Here is an 18,412-nt window from a genome sequence, read left to right as displayed (position 1 = left end):
CCGCCCCGCGCCCGCCGCCCATCCACGCGGGCCGGCGGCCATGTTGGTAAAGGCCCGGGTCTGCCATCTTAGTAAAGGGGCGGTTTCCCTTTCGCTTCGGTAGCCCATTCATTCCGCAGATCTTTAGGGAGCGTCTTCTACGTGCCAGGCTACCGGCTGGGCGTCCGTGGCCCGCAGCCTCTGTCCTTGTGGAGCCTACAGTCCTTCAGTTCACGCACGTTTTAGCCCTGCTATGACCCAGGCGCTAGGACTCGTGCAGTCAGCAAGATTGCTGTAGTCTCTGCACTCGAGGAGGCAGAGAAGCAACATGGGCAAATGAATAAATTAACCGTAAGAAGGAGTGCTGTGAATGTAATGAACGCAACAAACTAGCGGCGGGCCGAGATAGAAAATGCAAGGGAGGGATGGAAATGTAAACTGACACCCGAAGAATAAAGTCAATAATGGAAACCATGATCAAAGCCAAGGAGCAGTAGGAGCTGCCGCTGGCTCGGTCGGTGGAGCATGCTGATCTTAGGGTTCTGAGTTTGAGCCTCACCTTGGGTGTAGAGATTACTTAAAAAAAAGGGGGGGGGGCGCCTGGGTGGCACAGCGGTTAAGCGTCTGCCTTCGGCTCAGGGCGTGATCCCGGCATTCTGGGATCGAGCCCCACAACAGGCTCCTCCGCTATGAGCCTGCTTCTTCCTCTCGCACTCCCCCTGCTTGTGTTCCCTCTCTCGCTGGCTGTCTCTATCTCTGTCCAATAAACAAATAAAATCTTTAAAAAAAAAAAAAAAGCTTAAGGAACAGCAACTGCAAAGGTGCTGAGGGCGTAGAATGTGATGAGTTCCTGTTCCTGTCCTCCAACCCACTTTACTTGTGAAAGTGCTGATTTTAAGAAATGGAAGCAGGAAAGAACCACGATCGGGCAGAGGTTGAGCCCTAGGGTGTGCCCACCGCATAGACTAGAGCAAATCTGTGTAACTCAGTGGCTTTCAAACCAACGAGAACCAGAATCACTCGGAGGGCCTGCTCCACACGGAGTTGCCATTCCAGCCCCACTTCTCAGAGATTCTCACTCACTAGGTCTGGGTGGGGTCTAATAATTTACATTCTAACAAGTTCCCAGGTGATGCTAATGATTGCGGGTCCTGGGACCGCATTGGAGAACTGCCGCTGGAACTCCTGACCCCAGAGAGCAACAGCTTTCACTTATTCCTTCATCAAATATTTATCGCTGCCTGCTGTGACATTCACGGTTCTGAGGATTCAGTGCTGAGAAAACAGATACACAGGTGCCTTTATGAAATAGACAAAATATTTTAAAAGTATTATAAGTCATCAGTTGTACTTGTGATAAGGGTGTGAAAGAAAAATACAAACCACCATGAAAATTAATGACCAAGGGATCTAGGTTAATCGCCAGGATGGAATGGGGAGGAGGTCAGGAAGTGACATTTATTTAAGTTGAGGCCTGAAAGACCGGTTGTAGTTAGCTTGCTATGCAGAGAGAGAAGGCATAGACTATTCTAGGCAGTAGAAAGGGCATGTATTAAAGAATCCATATCCGAAGGTAAATGGATGAATCAGAACTGAGATCAAGTGTCTTGACCTTCCTTGGCTCAGCTTAGTGGGATGAGCAAAGGCTGTAGGATAAGACGGATTTGGAGTGGAATCCCAACTCTTACCACTTGCTGAGGTATGTTAAGCGTGTGACTAGTATATTCTTGGCTTCCTCTCTGTGTAATTGGATGAAATAACAGAAACTCAACTCAGACTCAATTAGAGGTATGCCTGTGACTCACATAATTCCCATAACTGGACATCCGGAAATAGGTCAGGTTCAGGGCACTTGACTGGTTTAGTCCATAGAGCATGCATGCTCGTGAGTTCAAGCCCTGCATTGGGCAGAGAGAAGAAAGGAAAGAAGAAAAAGAAAGAAAGAAAGAAAGAAAGAAAGAAAGAAAGAAAGAAAGGGAGAAAGGGAGAAAGGGAGAAGGAGAGAAGGAGAGAAGGAGAGAAGGAGAGAAAGAGAGAAAGAGAAAGATCAAGTTCATGCTGGGAGTAATGGAAGCCCTAGGCCCATTCCTCTAGAATTTTCTTGGCTCTGCTCTCCTTAGTGGATCAGCCTTGTCCTCGAGATGGCTGCCAGAAACAGCCAGGACCACAAACATCCAAGTTCACATCCAGCAAGAGAGAGCACCTTAACTCATATCCTTTCTCATGGCAATAAAATTTATCCTACTGGTCCTAATCAGCCTGGGCCTATCCATCCCTGAGCTAACCACTGCGGAGGAGGATGGAATTGCTGTGATTGGCTTTGAGAATCCTCCCCTGGAATTGATTTCAACTCATCAGAATAAAGCAGTTGTGGTGGAGTCCCCATATGTTCAGAATACCTCCATTGCCAAGCTGGAGTTAATACCAAATTGAATTTACACAGAACACCTGGCACATAAAGCATGCAGTAAATCACAGCTATTATTAATTTTTCTCCAGGGATTTTGTCCAAGTCAACTAAATAACACTTTGTTATTAATATTAATCTCAAGCCTGTCTACTCAAAAGAAAAAAAAAAGATTTAAGGCTGCTATTACTTTTCGTTGGCACTGCAGAGATGGCCCCCATCCATCTCCTCCTGCCCATTCCTATTGCTCCTGCCTTGGTCCCATTCATTCAGTTATTCATTCAACAAACATTTGGTGAGTATCAACTTTATGCCAGCCCTTTTCCTAAAGACTAAAAATTCTAAAATGAATAAGATTCAGGCAAATTGTTCACTGTCTCAATCGCAGAAATAGCCACCCTAACAATTACAGCACACGAAGGTGTTATAATGAGGTGTGTGTGAACCTAAGTGCACAAGGGAAAGGGGAGGGAGCAACTAGCTATGGAGGGAGGAGTGGTTGGAAGGTTGAACCAAAATGGTAACATTTTCATTGGGTCTTGCGGGATGAACAGAAGTTTGCCTGACTGCTGCAGAGGTCCCACTCCCCTTCCCACTCCAAGCTCTCCCACCATATCAAGACTTTTCCCATCACAAGTGATGAGATTGCAACTCTGGAATTGGTACTTTAACAGAGGGGAAAGGGGACTTGATTGTTCCATGTAAGACAATCATCCAAAGGTTTACCCAGATTTCAGACATGGCAGCATGCAGAGTCTGAAATGGCATCACAGAATTCAGTTTCTCTCCATTTCTTGGTTCTGATTCCTTGACCAGGGGTCCTTTATCCACACCGTTGCCCCTGGCATATCCAGGCTTTATCTTCTCCCAAATGCAAGGCTGGTAGAGAAGAAAGCATGCCTCTCCTACAAAGTGTTCCAGGAAAATAATCCCCTTGGTTTTGATTGGATCACTCCTGAGCCAATCACTGTGACCAGAGGAATGTGATGCTCTGATTGGCTGGACCTCAATCACAGGTTCCACCCCAATTTCCAGAATAGCTCTTTCTATGGCTAAAATCTCTCTGAGCCCCACCACAGCTCTGTGAGGCCATCAGAGCCTGAGGAATTCTCTCATTTTTCCTGCAAGGAAGCTCATTGTTTTCTCAAGAGGCATAGGTATATCACTCAATATGGATTTAATGAAAAAAGAAAGAAAGGATGAGCATCTGGCACCCTCTGTAGGTCATGAACATTCTCTGTTTAAAATGGCGTTCAAGGCCTTTGAAGGTCTTTGACCCTCTAGCCATAGTCTCTGGTTGAGTTTTTACTCTTCGTATGTAGATGGATGGCCTTGAGCAGGTCACCTAAACTCTCTGTACCTCAGTTTCCTCATCCATAAAATGGGAACAGCACTGGTACCCACCTGGTCCGTTAGGTACCTGTATCAGTTGGGTTCTATCAGGAAATTCTAGTTCAAATTTGAAGAATTGACAAGGGAGCTATTTTTAAAGGGGTAGAAGGAAACCCTACAAAAGATCATACAGTGCCCCCAGTCCTGTAACAGCAGAATTCTGAGCACCACTAGGCCTGAAGGGGCAAGAGGAGGAAGAGTTGCCAGGACCTCTATAGAGAGGATGGTGTGAGAGCAGCTGAGGGAAGCAGCCAGCCAAGGTGCTCCTGCAGGGAGGAAGCCAGTGGAATAAATACCCGACCTCACTCTCTTCCCTCCCTCGGTCTCCTGTTGGGGCTCCCCATTTGGACCAATCCATCCAGAAGCCAGAGAGCAAGGGAGCCTGGGGATATCGTTGTTGGGGCCAACCTCCTGGACAGAGAGTACGGGGGAATGGGACTGCAGAGGTATACATGGAAGAGATCCAGCAGGGCATTACCATTACTGTGGCAAAGCACACGAGGTGTTTAGAATTGTGGCTGACACATCAAAAAGATGTTCAGTAACATGTAGTTATTAATTATTGATTATTATTTCCATCCGAGTCACAGCCCACCTTAACACCTCCTTTCCCTCTGCAAGCCCACCAAGCTCAACTTCTCATGGCTTCTGGAAACCAGCAGCCTCTTCCATGTTTCTGAGCCTATGCTTATGTCATTCTGTCATTTGGACTGTCCTTCTCCTCATCTCTTCCCTTACATTCCTACTTAAAGACCCAATTCATTTTTCTTAAAGATTTTATTTATTTATTTGACAGAGAGAGACAGCCAGCGAGAGAGGGAACACAAGCAGGGGGGAGTGGGAGAAGAAGAAGCAGGCTCCCAGTGGAGGAGCCCAATGTGGGGCTTGATCCCAGAAGGCCGGGATCACGGCAGACACTTAATGACTATGCCACCCAAGCGCCCCTAAAGACCCAATTCAAATGCCTCCTCCTGAATGACCTCCTCGTGTAAATAAATAGCTATTTACAAACATTAATCAATACGATTAAGGGAGAAATCTTGTCTGAAGACTTACCTATTGTGACATCCGCCAGAAATATCCAACAGGAATTATCCATGCGCAGGGCATGATGGGAGAGAGACTACTAATGCTCAGCGACAGCTGCCTCAGTCTCTTCCAAGTACAAGGGAGCTTTATACTTCCCCACTTCTTGCAGTTGGACAGGACAATGGCAACTGGGTGAAATGACCATGGCACTTCTGGGCCAAGGCACTTCCTTGCCTGTCCAAGTCCCTCTGATTCCACTCTCTCCTGCCATAGTGACCGCTGAGGCAGCATGTTGAGATTGGGGCACCGTGAGATGGAATGACTACATGGGGCAGAACCCTGCCTTCAACACACTAGGCCAGCAGAACGAGCAAGAAACAAACTTTGTGTTTTGAGGCACTGGGATTTAGGGGTGGTTGGTTACCACACCACAACCTGGCCTATCCTGACTAGCACACAAGACTATGTGTGGTAGACGGTCTACAAAGAACCATGTCTGTCAGAACCCACTGAACCATGTCTGTCAGAATTCCCATCTTTGTGTAGTCCCCTGACCTTGACTCTGGGTTGGCCCTATGAATTCCCTCCTGACCAGTAAAATGGAACGGAATGGGACATGACTTCCAAAGTTAGGTCTTAAAAAGCTGTACAGTTTTTGCTTGGGTTTCTTAGGATATTTTCTTTGGGACAAGCCAGCGAGCATGTAAGAAGTCTGATTACCTGAGAACACCAAGCTGTGAGAAAGTTCTAGCCAGACATATGGAAAGACCATGTGCAAAGAAAGAGTATCCATCCTTCACAGCGCAGCTGAGGCACCAGCCATGTGAGTGAAGAGGCCATCTTGGACTGTTGAGCCCAGTCACGACTTGGGAAGACTCCAGCCCCCAGCACCTCTCTGACTGCACCTGCATGGGAGACCCCAAATGAGAGCCACCCAGCTAGGCCCCATCAAAGGTGTGGAACTACAAGGGATAATAATGAGGTGTTATTTTAAGCCATTACATTTGGGGATATAACAATATAGAACCAGAACACTATAGTAAGGGTCTGACCTTTGAGGAGACTCATAAAATGAGGAGCCATCACAGCTCCTTTCTTGGAGGACTATGAAAAATCAATTGCCTATAACTCCAGTCCGCCACTGGGCAACCCCCTAACATAAGACCTGGCCCATCTCTGTTGACTGGGTCCTTAAAAGACAGGAAGTACCTCAGGCTTACGTTGTGCAAGGTCACACCTCATCCAACCCAAAAACACACCCAGGTCTCCAGGCTTCAGTGAATCCCAGGGGACCTTCAGGTTAGAGACCCTCCAGCTTGAGCCCAACTCACCACCTTCACTGTGAGCTAATTGCCAAAATGGATTTCTGTTGGCATGGTAAACTTTGGAAAAAATGACAAAGTGCTAAAGCAGGACATATGTATAACTAACAGAAAAAAGTCTGTGATATTGCAATACCTCAATTCTGAACAATGTGTGTAAGAGTTATTTTTATCTAAATTATTTCCCGAACGAGATCTAAATTTAGGAAATCCAGTGTGTTATGGAACAATAATTACTTTTTTAATGGCACACAAAAATGGGGAGGATAATAAAAGATCACAAATGGATCCAAAAATACGGTGCTGACAAAAGAGAAGATGAGCCCTGGTCTGTGGACCAATGAATACAAATCGAGTACAAAATACCTCTGTATTATATGCAGATTAGAGCTAATAAAAAATAAATGTAAAATGCAGAAAATTAAAAGGACAGCTTATTACGAAGCAGATGACAAATGAGGAAATAAACTAAAGCTGTAATGAAGAAAGATATGAAAGACGCATTAAGTGATGATTATATGCATCGTCAAAGTCTTCAATACAGGTGCGACCCAGGTATCAGCTGTTCCTCTGACCCCTGCTCCTGTGTGCTTTGGTTTTGTCCAATTTCAACCCGGATACAAAATTCTGAACACCTTTAAGTTCCCCATAACAATCCACTCACACCAAAGCAGTGTTTCCAGTGGGGGTACAACTGGCCTTGCGCAAGAGACATCTCACCAGGTGACGTGGTCCTGGTCACCAAGTCAGTAAGGACCATGCCCCCAACCCCCAGCGGTCATTATGACAGGTAAAACCAAGCCCACATGTTTCCAGTGCTCCTGGAGGCAGTATTGCCCTCGACAGAGAAACCCTGCACCAAAGCAATAGGGACCCATCTTTACTGCAGATTTCATAAGGATGCAGAAGGAAGGACTTATATCACATATTCCGTAGCAAATGATCTAAAGCTTTCGTTCCCATTTTCTGAGATTTTCTGCAATCCTTCATCCGCCAGACTGCTACTAGATTATTCTTGCTTTAGCCCCCTCACCCCTCATAATGGCTGGCTGTCAACTTTATCTTTCTTCCCTCCAGAATTTCATTCCAAATCTCAAGTTTCTCTCCTCACTAGTACGCAGAGAGGCACCTCAACATTGCCCGTGATGCTAGCCCATAATTGTATATTCACACTCATCATGGGCAGCACAAAGGGCCCTCACATTAATGGAACCCACCATCAGCAGAAGGTGGTTGACCCACCACTGCTGGTTACTTGACCACACCCAAGTGCTGTGTCACCTATGTTTGCTCTGGAGCATTCGATAAACAAAGTTGTCTCCATCACGTGAAACAAGAAGGGTATATATCTGGGTTGTTTTTTTTTTTCATGTCCCTTCTGATAACCAGTCTTGCCATGAAGGACCACCTTTCCTTTATACTCAGTTTTTGAAGTTTGGGTGGGGCTGACCCCACTCCTTGGTGTCAGGGGTAAGCATGTGACCAAGATAATGTGGTTTCTCTTCTTCTGTTAACAAAACCAATGCTGTAAAAAATAATCTTATGCATACACGTAAATGTGCGGGTGTATCTATAGGAGAAATTCACAAAAGTAGAATTACTACGTCAAAGGGTAAATGCCTCTGTGACTCAATGGATTTTCCTGAATCACCCTCAGCAGGAGTTGTCCACTCTTACCAGCTACACAGACAGTATCTATTTCCACACAGACTGGCCAATAGAATATACTGTCAATCTTCTGGTTTTTTGCAGATCTAAGAGGTGACATCACAATTTTTTTCTTTTTTTCTTTTTTTTTTTTTTGAAGATTTCATTTATTTATTTGAGAGAGAGAGCACAAGCAGGGGGAGAGGCAGAGGAAGAGGGAGAAGGACAAGCATACTCCCCGCTGAGTGGGGAGCCCAGCACAGGGCTTGATCCTAGGACCCGGAGATTATGACCTGAGCCGAAGTCAGATACTTAACTGACTGATCCACTCAGGTGCCCTGACATCGTGATTTTTTTGTGTGTGTGTGAACTGTCCGTTTTTGTACTTTGTTCCTCTTTGCTCTTGAGTCGTTGGGTTCTTTGGCCACATTTCTAAGAATTCTTTATGCAATAGGGAGGTTAACCCTTTGTGATATTGTCTTGCAAATATTTTCCCCAGATTTTTTCTTTTGACTTTGCTTATGGCTTTGCTTTTCAATGAAGATGTTTCGATTTTTTTATGGTTGAATTAATCGATCTTTAATAGCTTCTGAATTTTGAGTCATACTTAATAAGGATGATTCTGTGCCAATGTTTAAAGGAATTTACCCACACTCTCTTCCAGTACTTTTATACCTTTAATAAAAAAAAACACAGGTAAATCTTTGATCTACACAGAATTTATTTTGGTGTATGGCGTGAGGTAGGAATCCAAGCTGTTGTTTGAGACCGGAGAAGCCAAACCCAAACCAGGCACGGAGTAAGGTGACTTAGTTCCCAGAAAGACGCCAGACCTGTTGCCAGAACATGATGCATGATACAAAAGAAGTGCCCACAACTGGCCAGGACAGCCAGAGCAGCACCAAGTCCAGTAAGGTGACACTAAGAAGACAGCAAACCCAGGGTCCCCGTCAGCACGAGGACACAAGGAGACCAGGAGAAGGACCTGGGTAGCTGCTTCCGGGCTCCAGACAAAGCCTAGAAAAAGATAAATAAATTCAGTGTTCTTTTGTATCATTCATTTTAAAGTTGCCTTCATACAGATTTTTTTTAAGTAATCTCTACGCCCAATGTGGGGCTCGAACTCACGACCCCAAGATCAAGGGTTGCAAACTGTTCCAACTGAGTTGGCCAGATGTCCCTCCTTCACATAGATTTTGTGCATTTCTTATGAAGTTTATTTTTGGGTCTTTTACCTTTTGTGCTGCTGTTGTAGATGGGGGTCACCACTTCCATTATCTATTCTAAGTGGTGGTTGTTAGTAAAAATAGGGAAGCTATTGATTTCCTTCGTTAAATTTTGGACCCAGCCAACCGAGTATTTTTATTGTTTTGTTTTATTTTGTTTTACTTTCCCAGCAGATTCACTTAGGTTTTCCAGGTATAAAACTGTATCATCTGAGGGGCACCTGTCTGGCTCAGTTGGTAGAGCGTGCAACTCTTGATCTCGGGGGTCGTGAGTTCAAGCCCCACGTTGGGTGTAGAGATTACTTTTTTAAAAAAGAAAATCTGTATGAAGGAAACCTCCCTTTTTCCATTTTGAGATGACTGAAAATTGAGGAGGGCGTTTCCCTTGATTCCAAGTCCTGCATGCTCAGTGAGAAGGAAGAAAAGAGAAATTCACATTTCTTGCGGTAACTCCTAACCTTTATATTTGTTCACTCGTTTGCCACCCCCTTTCCCTTTACATAGTAGATTTCTACCAGACTTCCAGCCCAAGATCAAATATCACTTCCTCTGAGAAGCTCTCCTTAACCTCTTTACCCAAAACTGGGTGGCCTATCCTTGTCCATCACTGAGGTCACCCCAGTCATTGCGCTGCACTGTGGGAGGACATGATTAGTCTGCACTTCACCTCCCTGTGGCTGGAGCTCTAAGAGGAAAGGGAATGTGTTTGTTGCGGGGAGCACTTGCGTTCAGCCTCCCCAACATCCATCACCCCCTGGATCCCCTTCTGAGGTTTTCCTCCACTCATTAAATACAGTAAGTAGGGGTTGAAATAAAAAATTTTCTCTCCTCTAGCCTACAGGAGTAACATTTAGCCCGAAGTAGACCAGATGGGCCTCCCTCCCAGGAATTTAAATATTGGGACAAAAAGAAATGTTTGGACTTCCAGATGTGTGTCCATTCTAGGGGCCAAGTCCTCCTTCCTAGCCTCTGAAGCTGCCCACCCACTTTTAAGGTTCCTGTTGACCCTATGAACAGCCCATTTCCTTCCAAGAAATTCACTTTTGCTTAAGTTGGCCACGGTTGACGTCAGGGTACACTCTGCTGCGGTAACAACCTAAAATCTCAGTAGCTTAACACCGTCGAAGTTTATTTCTTGTTCATGTCACAATCATGGAGGGTTGGCAAGTCATTCAGGGTCCCAGGCCCTTTCCATCTTGGGTCTCAACACTCCCTTCGGGTCCCTGGAGTCATCAGGTCTTCTGCACCTGCTGGCAAACAAGAAGAGAATGTGGAGGATTGCCCCAGAAGTTCTTAAGGGGAAGAAAGGTCATATATCAGTTTCTCCCCAAATTCCATTGGCCAGAACGTAGTCACATGGCCCCACCTAACTGCAAAGGAAGCCAAGAAATGAGGTCTACCTGTCAGAATGAAAATACAAACAGGGTTTGCTGCTACTGCTTACCACCAACCAAAGTATATCTTGAGTGTTACACTTGCCATTGTACTTTCAGCCGCTAACCCCCCGCCTACACAGAGCGCCAGCTCCATAAATACTGAATGAACAAATGAATGACAGGTGATATTGTGTAGTCTTCATAATCACCTTCCTGAGGCTCAGAATAGGTAAGTGATCTGCTGAAGGTCACCCAGCTAGTAAGTGGCCAAGCCAGGATTCAGGGCCATTGTTCCATTGTTCCATGCTGCCACCAAAAAGTTCCATCTGTGTGTTGAGCGCTGAGCTGTGCGGGAAAATGAAATGGATAAGAGCCAGCCCTTGGCCTGGAGGAGTTTACATCAAAAGAGAAAAGTTGAAGAGCAGCCCAAGTTTGCCAAGATGTAAAGACCAGCTCAGGACTAGAACGGAATGAAATGGCACACACTTCCATGCCAAATGCACTGCACAGTCAAATGTGGAGAGCAGAGAAATGCACTCCGGGTTGAACCCAATGGTCTGGGAAATCCACAGAGACAAGGCAGAGCTCAAACATCAAGAGAAGATATGTGCACACGAATTCTCCCAGGGACATTTTGGGATTCAGGCTCTGGTCAATCAGCATGCTGCACTGGATTCAACAGCAGGCAATGTGGGCTTTCGGTGTCAGCCTAATTGCTCACCTGCCACACTATTTGTCATGGACTGAAATTCTCAAAACTGTTTTAGTTTGTATGAGAGAAAAGCAATTCAAATTGGATCTAACAAAACAGGTATATATTCTGATTCATATATATTAAAAGTCTGGGTAGAAGTGGCCTTCAGGCATAGATTGATCCAGGGACTCCTACCAGGGCCTTGGAATTTGATCTCACTGTCTCTTAGTTGATCCTTTGCTCTTGGCCAAGCTCTCCCCTAGTGGTGTCCCCTTGCTGTACCAGACTCTTACCCTCTCAGGAATAAGTCTAATAGAAAGAATGATTTTCTTCCTGAATTGTTCTGGAAAGGATCCTATGACTTATTCTAGGTTAGCTTTAGTTGAGCCATCATTTTTAAGCTGGGTGGAATCTAATTTGAAGTCCCAGATGTCTGTATCCTCTATTTCCAGATCTTGATGACCTCTGGTGAGGAAGGATGCAGAAGGAAGAGACTAGCAAAATGATTTTTCCCCACATAAAGGGAGACCTCAGCCTGACACCTCCTTTTGAAGCAGTCAAGAACCTGCCCAACGTATCAGGACACATCCTGTAGAAACCTTTAGTAGGGGCGCCTGGGTAGCACAGTTGTTAGGCGTCTGCCTTCGGCTCGGCGTGATCCCAGCGTTCTGGGATCAAGCCCCACATCAGGCTCCTCTGCTGGGAGCCTGCTTCTCCCTCTCCCACTCCCCTGCTGTGTTCCTTCTCTCGCTGGCTGTCTATCTTTGTCAAATAAATACATAAATAATCTAAAAAAAAAAAACTTTAGTAGGCAGGATTTTCTTCAAACATCCAGTGAATGGAGGCCTCTGTTGGACAAAGGGAGCCAAAAAGATATGGTAGGTCCCAAGGTTGATGATAGTTGGTGAGCTATCCCCATCCTCCAGCCTGCTTGAAGGAGCAAGATATTCTGTTCAGTTCCCCTGAGCAACGTTATCTTATCTACATGACTCATTTTGACAAATAGAGCCTGGCATGGGAACCACTGGGACAGAACTGGTGGCTGGGCCTGGGCGGAGCAGGCTGGAGCATGGTTAGGAACTGTCTTGCATCCACATGACCCAGAATTCAAGAGGCCACCACTGTTTAGGCAACGTGTGTGGCAACAAGCAAAAACCCACTTGTGCTAATTTAAATACAATGATAGTATATACATTAGGAATGCTTCAGCAACAAGTAACAAAGACTTAAAAATGAGGACTTTTTTTGCATAATAGTAAATAAGTGATATGACACTGTGTAGACTCAGCTGCTCAATGGTGCTATGGAATCTCTATGATTTTCTTAGCCTTGCCCTCATGGTGGCAATCTGGCTGCTGCAGCTCCAGACATTATGTTCACATTCTAAGTAAGAAGCAGAGGGAAAGAGAATGTGCCAGCCACACCTGCCCCCCCTTTTTTTTTTATAAAGAAAAAGCCTTCCTATAAACCTTGAGCAGCCTTCTGCTCCCATCTTACTGATCAGAACTGAGAAATACAGCTTCCCTAAGCTGCAAGAGCAGCTAGAAAAGGAGACAGTCTAGTTTACTAGACTACAGTGACAGTAGAATGAGAGAAGGAGTGAGGGATACCAAACAGCATCAACCACAGGAAATTTTATTGTAAATATAGTAGAATAATAATTTGGGGACATCAACCTCTGTTCTTTTTAATTTCCTGATATTTTTTTCTTCCCTGCCATCAAGCTAAAAGCTGTGCTTGTCACCTCAAGAGAGGGTTGTGAAAAAGTGAGAAACAGAAAAAGCCATGAGTCTGGCTTTTATGTCTCAATACTTTAAGTCCTTATCAGAGAAACATAAAAGCCAAAAATAGGGTTTGCCACCTTCAGATCAGGAATATTTCCCTGGGGCATACGGAAAAAGAGAAAGAAGAGATGTAATGAAAAAAGAGAGAGTTTGGGAAGTCTCTGAAGGCCAGGCCCTGAACCCTACTTCTTGTGGGGGAGGCAGCAAGACTCCAAAGAAAGGTTTGAGAAGTCTAAGAGCAGATGGAAAAAATGCTTCCCAGAGTACCTTGGTTCCCAGCGGGCATGAGAGCAGCGGAATGATCCCCTAGCCTTGGCGATGGTCCAGGAGAGGCCAACGTAGCTACACAGACAGAAACTAAGTGACCTGTGTAAGCTGAGGGTCAGGGATAGATGGCTGAGAATGGAGGTCTTGGGCACCCCTGCATGGACTTCAGGACCGACACTGCCCACCATAGCTGGGCACTTCAAAAGCCACCCAGGAATTAGACACATTCACACAGAAAGTTACAAGAGCCATCTTGGCCTCCAATAGAAATGATAGTGAATTACAAAAAACGTAGAGAAGGCTATTCATGCACCCTTGGGTATGTGGACTGAGGTGACAGTCCGTGACAGAGATGGCTGGTCGCCTCCCCCAGCATCCATTCTCCCCTTGTCTCTTAGGAATAAACTCTTACTTTTTGCAGAACACATTTCCCAGACTCCTTTGCAGCAAGGTGTGATCGTGTGACTACGCGGTAGCCAGCAAGATGTTACAAAACCGCTCTGTGGGATTTATAGGAAGTCACCTTGAAAGGGAGGGACCTGCGGATCCTGGGGTCTCAAGTCAGTTAAGCATCTGACTCATGATTTTGGCTCAGGTCATGGTCTCAGGGTCATGAGATTGAACCGAGTCGGGCTCTGCACTGCACCTGAAGTCTGCTTAAGATTCTCTTTCTTCCTCTGCAGAGCCCTCCCCCCACTCGTTCTCTCTCTCTCTCTCAAATAAATAAATATCAAACAAACAAACAAAGGGAGGCACGTGCTCTTTGTCCCTTCCTCCTTGTTGCTACCTGGCATAGGCAGCTCCGGCAGCCATCTTGGTCCAAGAGGTGACCTTGAAAACAAAGTGGGAGAGAAAGTGGGGCCTGAGTCTCTGTGACGTGGCCTGCCAGCTCCGGATGTATTTGACGTGAATGGGAGATGCACTATATCAAACAAAGTGCCACAGGCCGCATGGCTTAAGGAACAGAAACGCATTTTCTCACGATTCTGGAGGCTAGAACGCCAAAAGTAAAGTGTCAGCAGGCCTCCCTCTATGGCGTGTAGGCGGCCATCTTCTCCCTGTCTTCACATGGTCTTCCCTCTGTGTCTCTGTGTCCCAATCTCCTCTTCTTCAAAGGACACCAGTCGTACTGGATCAGGGCCCACCCAAATGACTTCATTCTTCCCTTCCTCACCTCTTTAAAGGCCGCATCTCCAAATACGGTTGCGCACCGAGCTGCGGGGGTCAGGCCCTCAGCACACGCACTGTAGGAGGGGACGCCACTCAGCCCGCACACACACTTGCTCACCGGAGCCAGGCCTACCTTGTGATACAGCCCTGCGTAAATCACACTCCTGCCCTTGCTGTGACTCAGTTTCCTCTCTTGTGAAGCAAGGGGCTTAACAGGCCAAGGGCGCTGTTCACATTGCTTCTCAACAACTCCCTCTGGGGCTGCTTTGCAGCTAAATTTAGGGCCAATCTGTCCCCATCGTGGGCTTGGTGTAGCTGGAGAAGGGTGTGGGCAGACTGACAAAGCACTGGCTGCGGGCCCACAGCCTCTCTCCTGGCCTCCCTCCCTCTCCTGCCAGGAGGCTGGGACTGGCTCAGGCCCTCCAATGACCACCGACCGACCTCCCATGATGCCCTTAAAGGAGTTGAAGACAAGGCCTGTCCCTGCAGCCAGATTGCCCTGGGCTTCAGAGAAGAGACAAGAGTTATGTCTGACAAAGATCAATTCTGGATGCCTTTCATGGTTACGGAGAACCCTCATTTTACAGATGGAGAAACTGAGGCAAATCCCTACCTTTATACCAGGGCCTTGAATCCCACCCTCTCCCACCTTCTTGAAAACGTCTCTCTTCTATATTTTCAACCCCTTTCAACTGCACCCATTCCATTAAATTTTAAAGGTAATTCATCAGTTAAAAAAAAAAAAACCCTAAAAACAAAAATGAAGTTACATTTTTCATCCCTGTTCCCCACCCTCCCCATACTCTATCCCCTTGTGGAACCACATTTTACTGTTTTCCCCAGTGTTTTTTATGCAAATATAAGCAAAGACAGAAATATTTTCATATTTCTCATTTCCCCCATGACTTACACAAAAGATGGCACACCAAATACACACTTCCTCCCATTGCCTTTTTTTTTTCCACTTAACGGTATATTCTAGCGATCTTTCCATTACAGTACATAGAAACTTTCTTCATTTTTTTATAGCAGCAAAATATTCCGTTTATGCATCTACCATGGTTTATTTAATCTGTGCCCTATTGGGCTATTTCCAGTCTTGTGAGAAAAAAGTCAACAGCAACAATGACCAACGAACACACACACTCACACTCATACACACACACACACACACATTTTTATCCACGCCAAGTAGCTCCATAGCATAAATTCCCAGAAGCAAGACTGCTGAGTCAAGGATAAACGCACCCGTAATTTTGATAGATGGTGACATATTGTCAATCACAAGAATTGTACAAATATGCAAAACCCCTCAGAATGCACACACGTGCCCATGTCTCTTTCGGCTCCCTAGAGTCAGAAGAAAAATGACAAACTAGGGAAAAATATGCGTAACTCAAATCACAAACGAAGAACTCTCCTGCTTCATACGTGCAGCCCTTAAAAATCAATAATAAAAAGACCAATGAACCAATAGAAAAATGGATTAAAAATATAAAATAGTCTCTACAGAATAATTTCCCCAGACCTATGAAAAGCTGCCAAGTTCCATCATAAAAAGGGAAATGAAATGCACATCAAACCCATACCAAGATGCTATTTTTCACTTACTGAAGAGAGGACAAAAAATCCAAAAGGTTGACATTTCATCATCATTTATACATTTTCTCTCTTTTTTTAAGTTTTTGTTAATTTACATAATCTCTACACCCAACGTGGGGCTCGAACCCACGACCCCGAGATTTGGAGTCGCACGTTCTTCTGACCGAGGCAGCCAGGCGTCCCCATTATTTACACATTTTCAAAGTTCTGTCCTTTGTCCTCTCCAGTTACTATCCTATTTCTCATCTCTACTTCACAAACTTCTAGAAACATCTGTCTAATGTCACTGCCTCCATTTGCATGCCTACCCAAAACACTGCCAAGGCAGGAGTTCTCAACCGGGTGTGATTTTGCCCTCCAGGGGACAGCAGGCAATGTTGGAAACAATTTTCGTTGTCACGGCGGGGGGTGGGGTGCTACCAGCATCTAGAGAGTAAAGGTCAGGATTTTCTAAACACCCTCTAAGGCCCAGGATGGGCCGCACAACGCAGAGTCATCCACCCCAAATGTCAACAGTGCCGTTGAGAATCCTGGCATTAAGAGTTTCTCTGGCGTCCAATCCGGTGGACTTTTTCTAAGTTTTCATGTACCTTGACCCCTTATAGCATTCAGCGTGTTGACTGACTCTCCCTTCCTCCTTTTCAAAAAGCTGACTTGTGTGATGCTGGCTTCCCCTCCTCCAGTCCCTCCCCCATGTGGCAATCCAGTGTTGGGGTTCCTCAAGCCTGGGTTCCTCTCACTCCACACTGACCCTAGTTGACATCACACACAGCCTTGGCTTTAATCTCTGTCTGTCCAAACCTCACCTTGGAGCTTCCGTTTTGTACCACTAACTTTTTGCTCCACAGTGCCACCCAGGTGTTTCCAAGGTCCATGGCTCCCATCAGGCCAGGCTTGCCTTCTTGGTCCCCCATACCATCCTCAGTGACCGGTAAAACCATCAGTCTAAAATTGCGAGCCAGATGCTGGGACATCATCCTTAAAGCCTTCCATTTCATCAAGCCTCACCAAGTCCTGAGATGTACCCTCTAAATATCTCTCTAATTCATTCACTTCTCCCCATTGTCACTACCACCAGTCCTCTCCAAGTCACCATCACCTTTACCCTGGACCACTGTGTCATCTGTGTGGATTCTTTACCACCGCCCTGCCCCCCATCAGCCACAGGGAACTTTTCAAACTCCACATTGGTCTCCACTTGCTCTTAGGATCAAATCAAAACCCTTCACCTGCTGGCATGGCCTGGTACCCCCACAGCCTTATCTCATAGCAGCAGAGAGGATCCCTGCCCCTGAAGACAGCACAGGGGACTTTCCACCTGAGATAGCTTATAATTCAGGCCCCTGGTCACTTAGAGACCTTAGTGTCACTTGATACAGTGACACTTGAGTGACACAGACCTGAAGGAATTGAATGGCAAGCTGTGTTGCGACCTGGGGCGAGAGTGTTCCAGATAAAAGACCAGGAAGTGCAAAGACCCTCGAGGAACAAGACAAGCTGAGTATATTTCCCCACATACTCGTTTGCATTTCGTATTTCTTTATTTTGGAACGGCCAGTTCTCTGTCTTTGCTGTTTGTCCCATGGGGTTCGTGGGCCATCTCTTTCTGATTTATAAGAGCTAATTTTGTAGTAAGGTTACTACTAGCCTTTATCCGTTATTTGGATTGCATGCTTTAAATAGTTGGCCATTTGTTGGGGCGCCTGGGTAGCTCTGTCGGTTAAGCGTCTGCCTTCAGCTCAGGTCGTGATCCCAGTGTCCTGGGATCCAGCCCTGCATCCATCCAGGCTCCCTGCTCAGCAGGGAATCTGCTTGTCCCTCCCCCTGCTCTTGCAGTCTCACTCACACACACTCTCTCTCTCCCTCTCAAATAAATAAACAAAATCTTTAAAAAATAATAAAAATAAATAAAAATAGTTGGCCACTTGTGTTTATTTTGTTTGCAGTAGTTTTTACTGTGTAGAAATTTTAACATTTTTATAGTCAAATTTATAATTTCTGAACTTCTCACCAGCAAGACACTTTCCTATCGAGATTTTTTTTAACTCCTTCATATTTTGTCCTAATTCTTTTATAGTTTTAGTTTTAATTTTGAAAATCTTGATCTATCTGATGTTTCCTATGCTTTAAAGAGTGAAGTATCCAGTGAGTAAGGATCTGGATTTATCTTTTTCAAATAAAATAGAGAAAAAAAAGAAAAAGAAAGAAAATAGAGTAGCCCATCTTTTCCTCACTAATTTGAAACGCCCTCAAGCCAGATATTAAGCTCAAACTTCCCTCTTTACACTCACTCTGCAATGCAGAGGNTTTGAAAATCTTGATCTATCTGATGTTTCCTATGCTTTAAAGAGTGAAGTATCCAGTGAGTAAGGATCTGGATTTATCTTTTTCAAATAAAATAGAGAAAAAAAAGAAAAAGAAAGAAAATAGAGTAGCCCATCTTTTCCTCACTAATTTGAAACGCCCTCAAGCCAGATATTAAGCTCAAACTTACCTCTTTACACTCACTCTGCAATG

The 18,412-nt window shown here is 45.3% G+C and overlaps 1 long non-coding RNA gene across 1 annotated transcript; it reads right to left on the bottom strand.

Moving 5' to 3' along the window:
* Positions 1-8,494: 8,494 nt before the first annotated feature.
* On the bottom strand, positions 8,495-16,492 carry LOC117804151. The gene is made up of 3 exons (XR_004628435.1): positions 16,204-16,492; positions 10,044-10,252; positions 8,495-8,793 (listed from the first exon to the last, which is right to left on the bottom strand). It is a non-coding gene; the product is annotated as an uncharacterized LOC117804151 (long non-coding RNA).
* Positions 16,493-18,412: the final 1,920 nt, after the last annotated feature.

This window comes from Ailuropoda melanoleuca, chromosome 10 (assembly GCF_002007445.2).
Source record: "Ailuropoda melanoleuca isolate Jingjing chromosome 10, ASM200744v2, whole genome shotgun sequence".
NCBI classification, from domain to species: Eukaryota; Metazoa; Chordata; class Mammalia; order Carnivora; family Ursidae; genus Ailuropoda; species Ailuropoda melanoleuca.
Note: the sequence above shows the minus strand (reverse complement) of the source record. Positions and strands in the feature narration are given on the sequence as shown.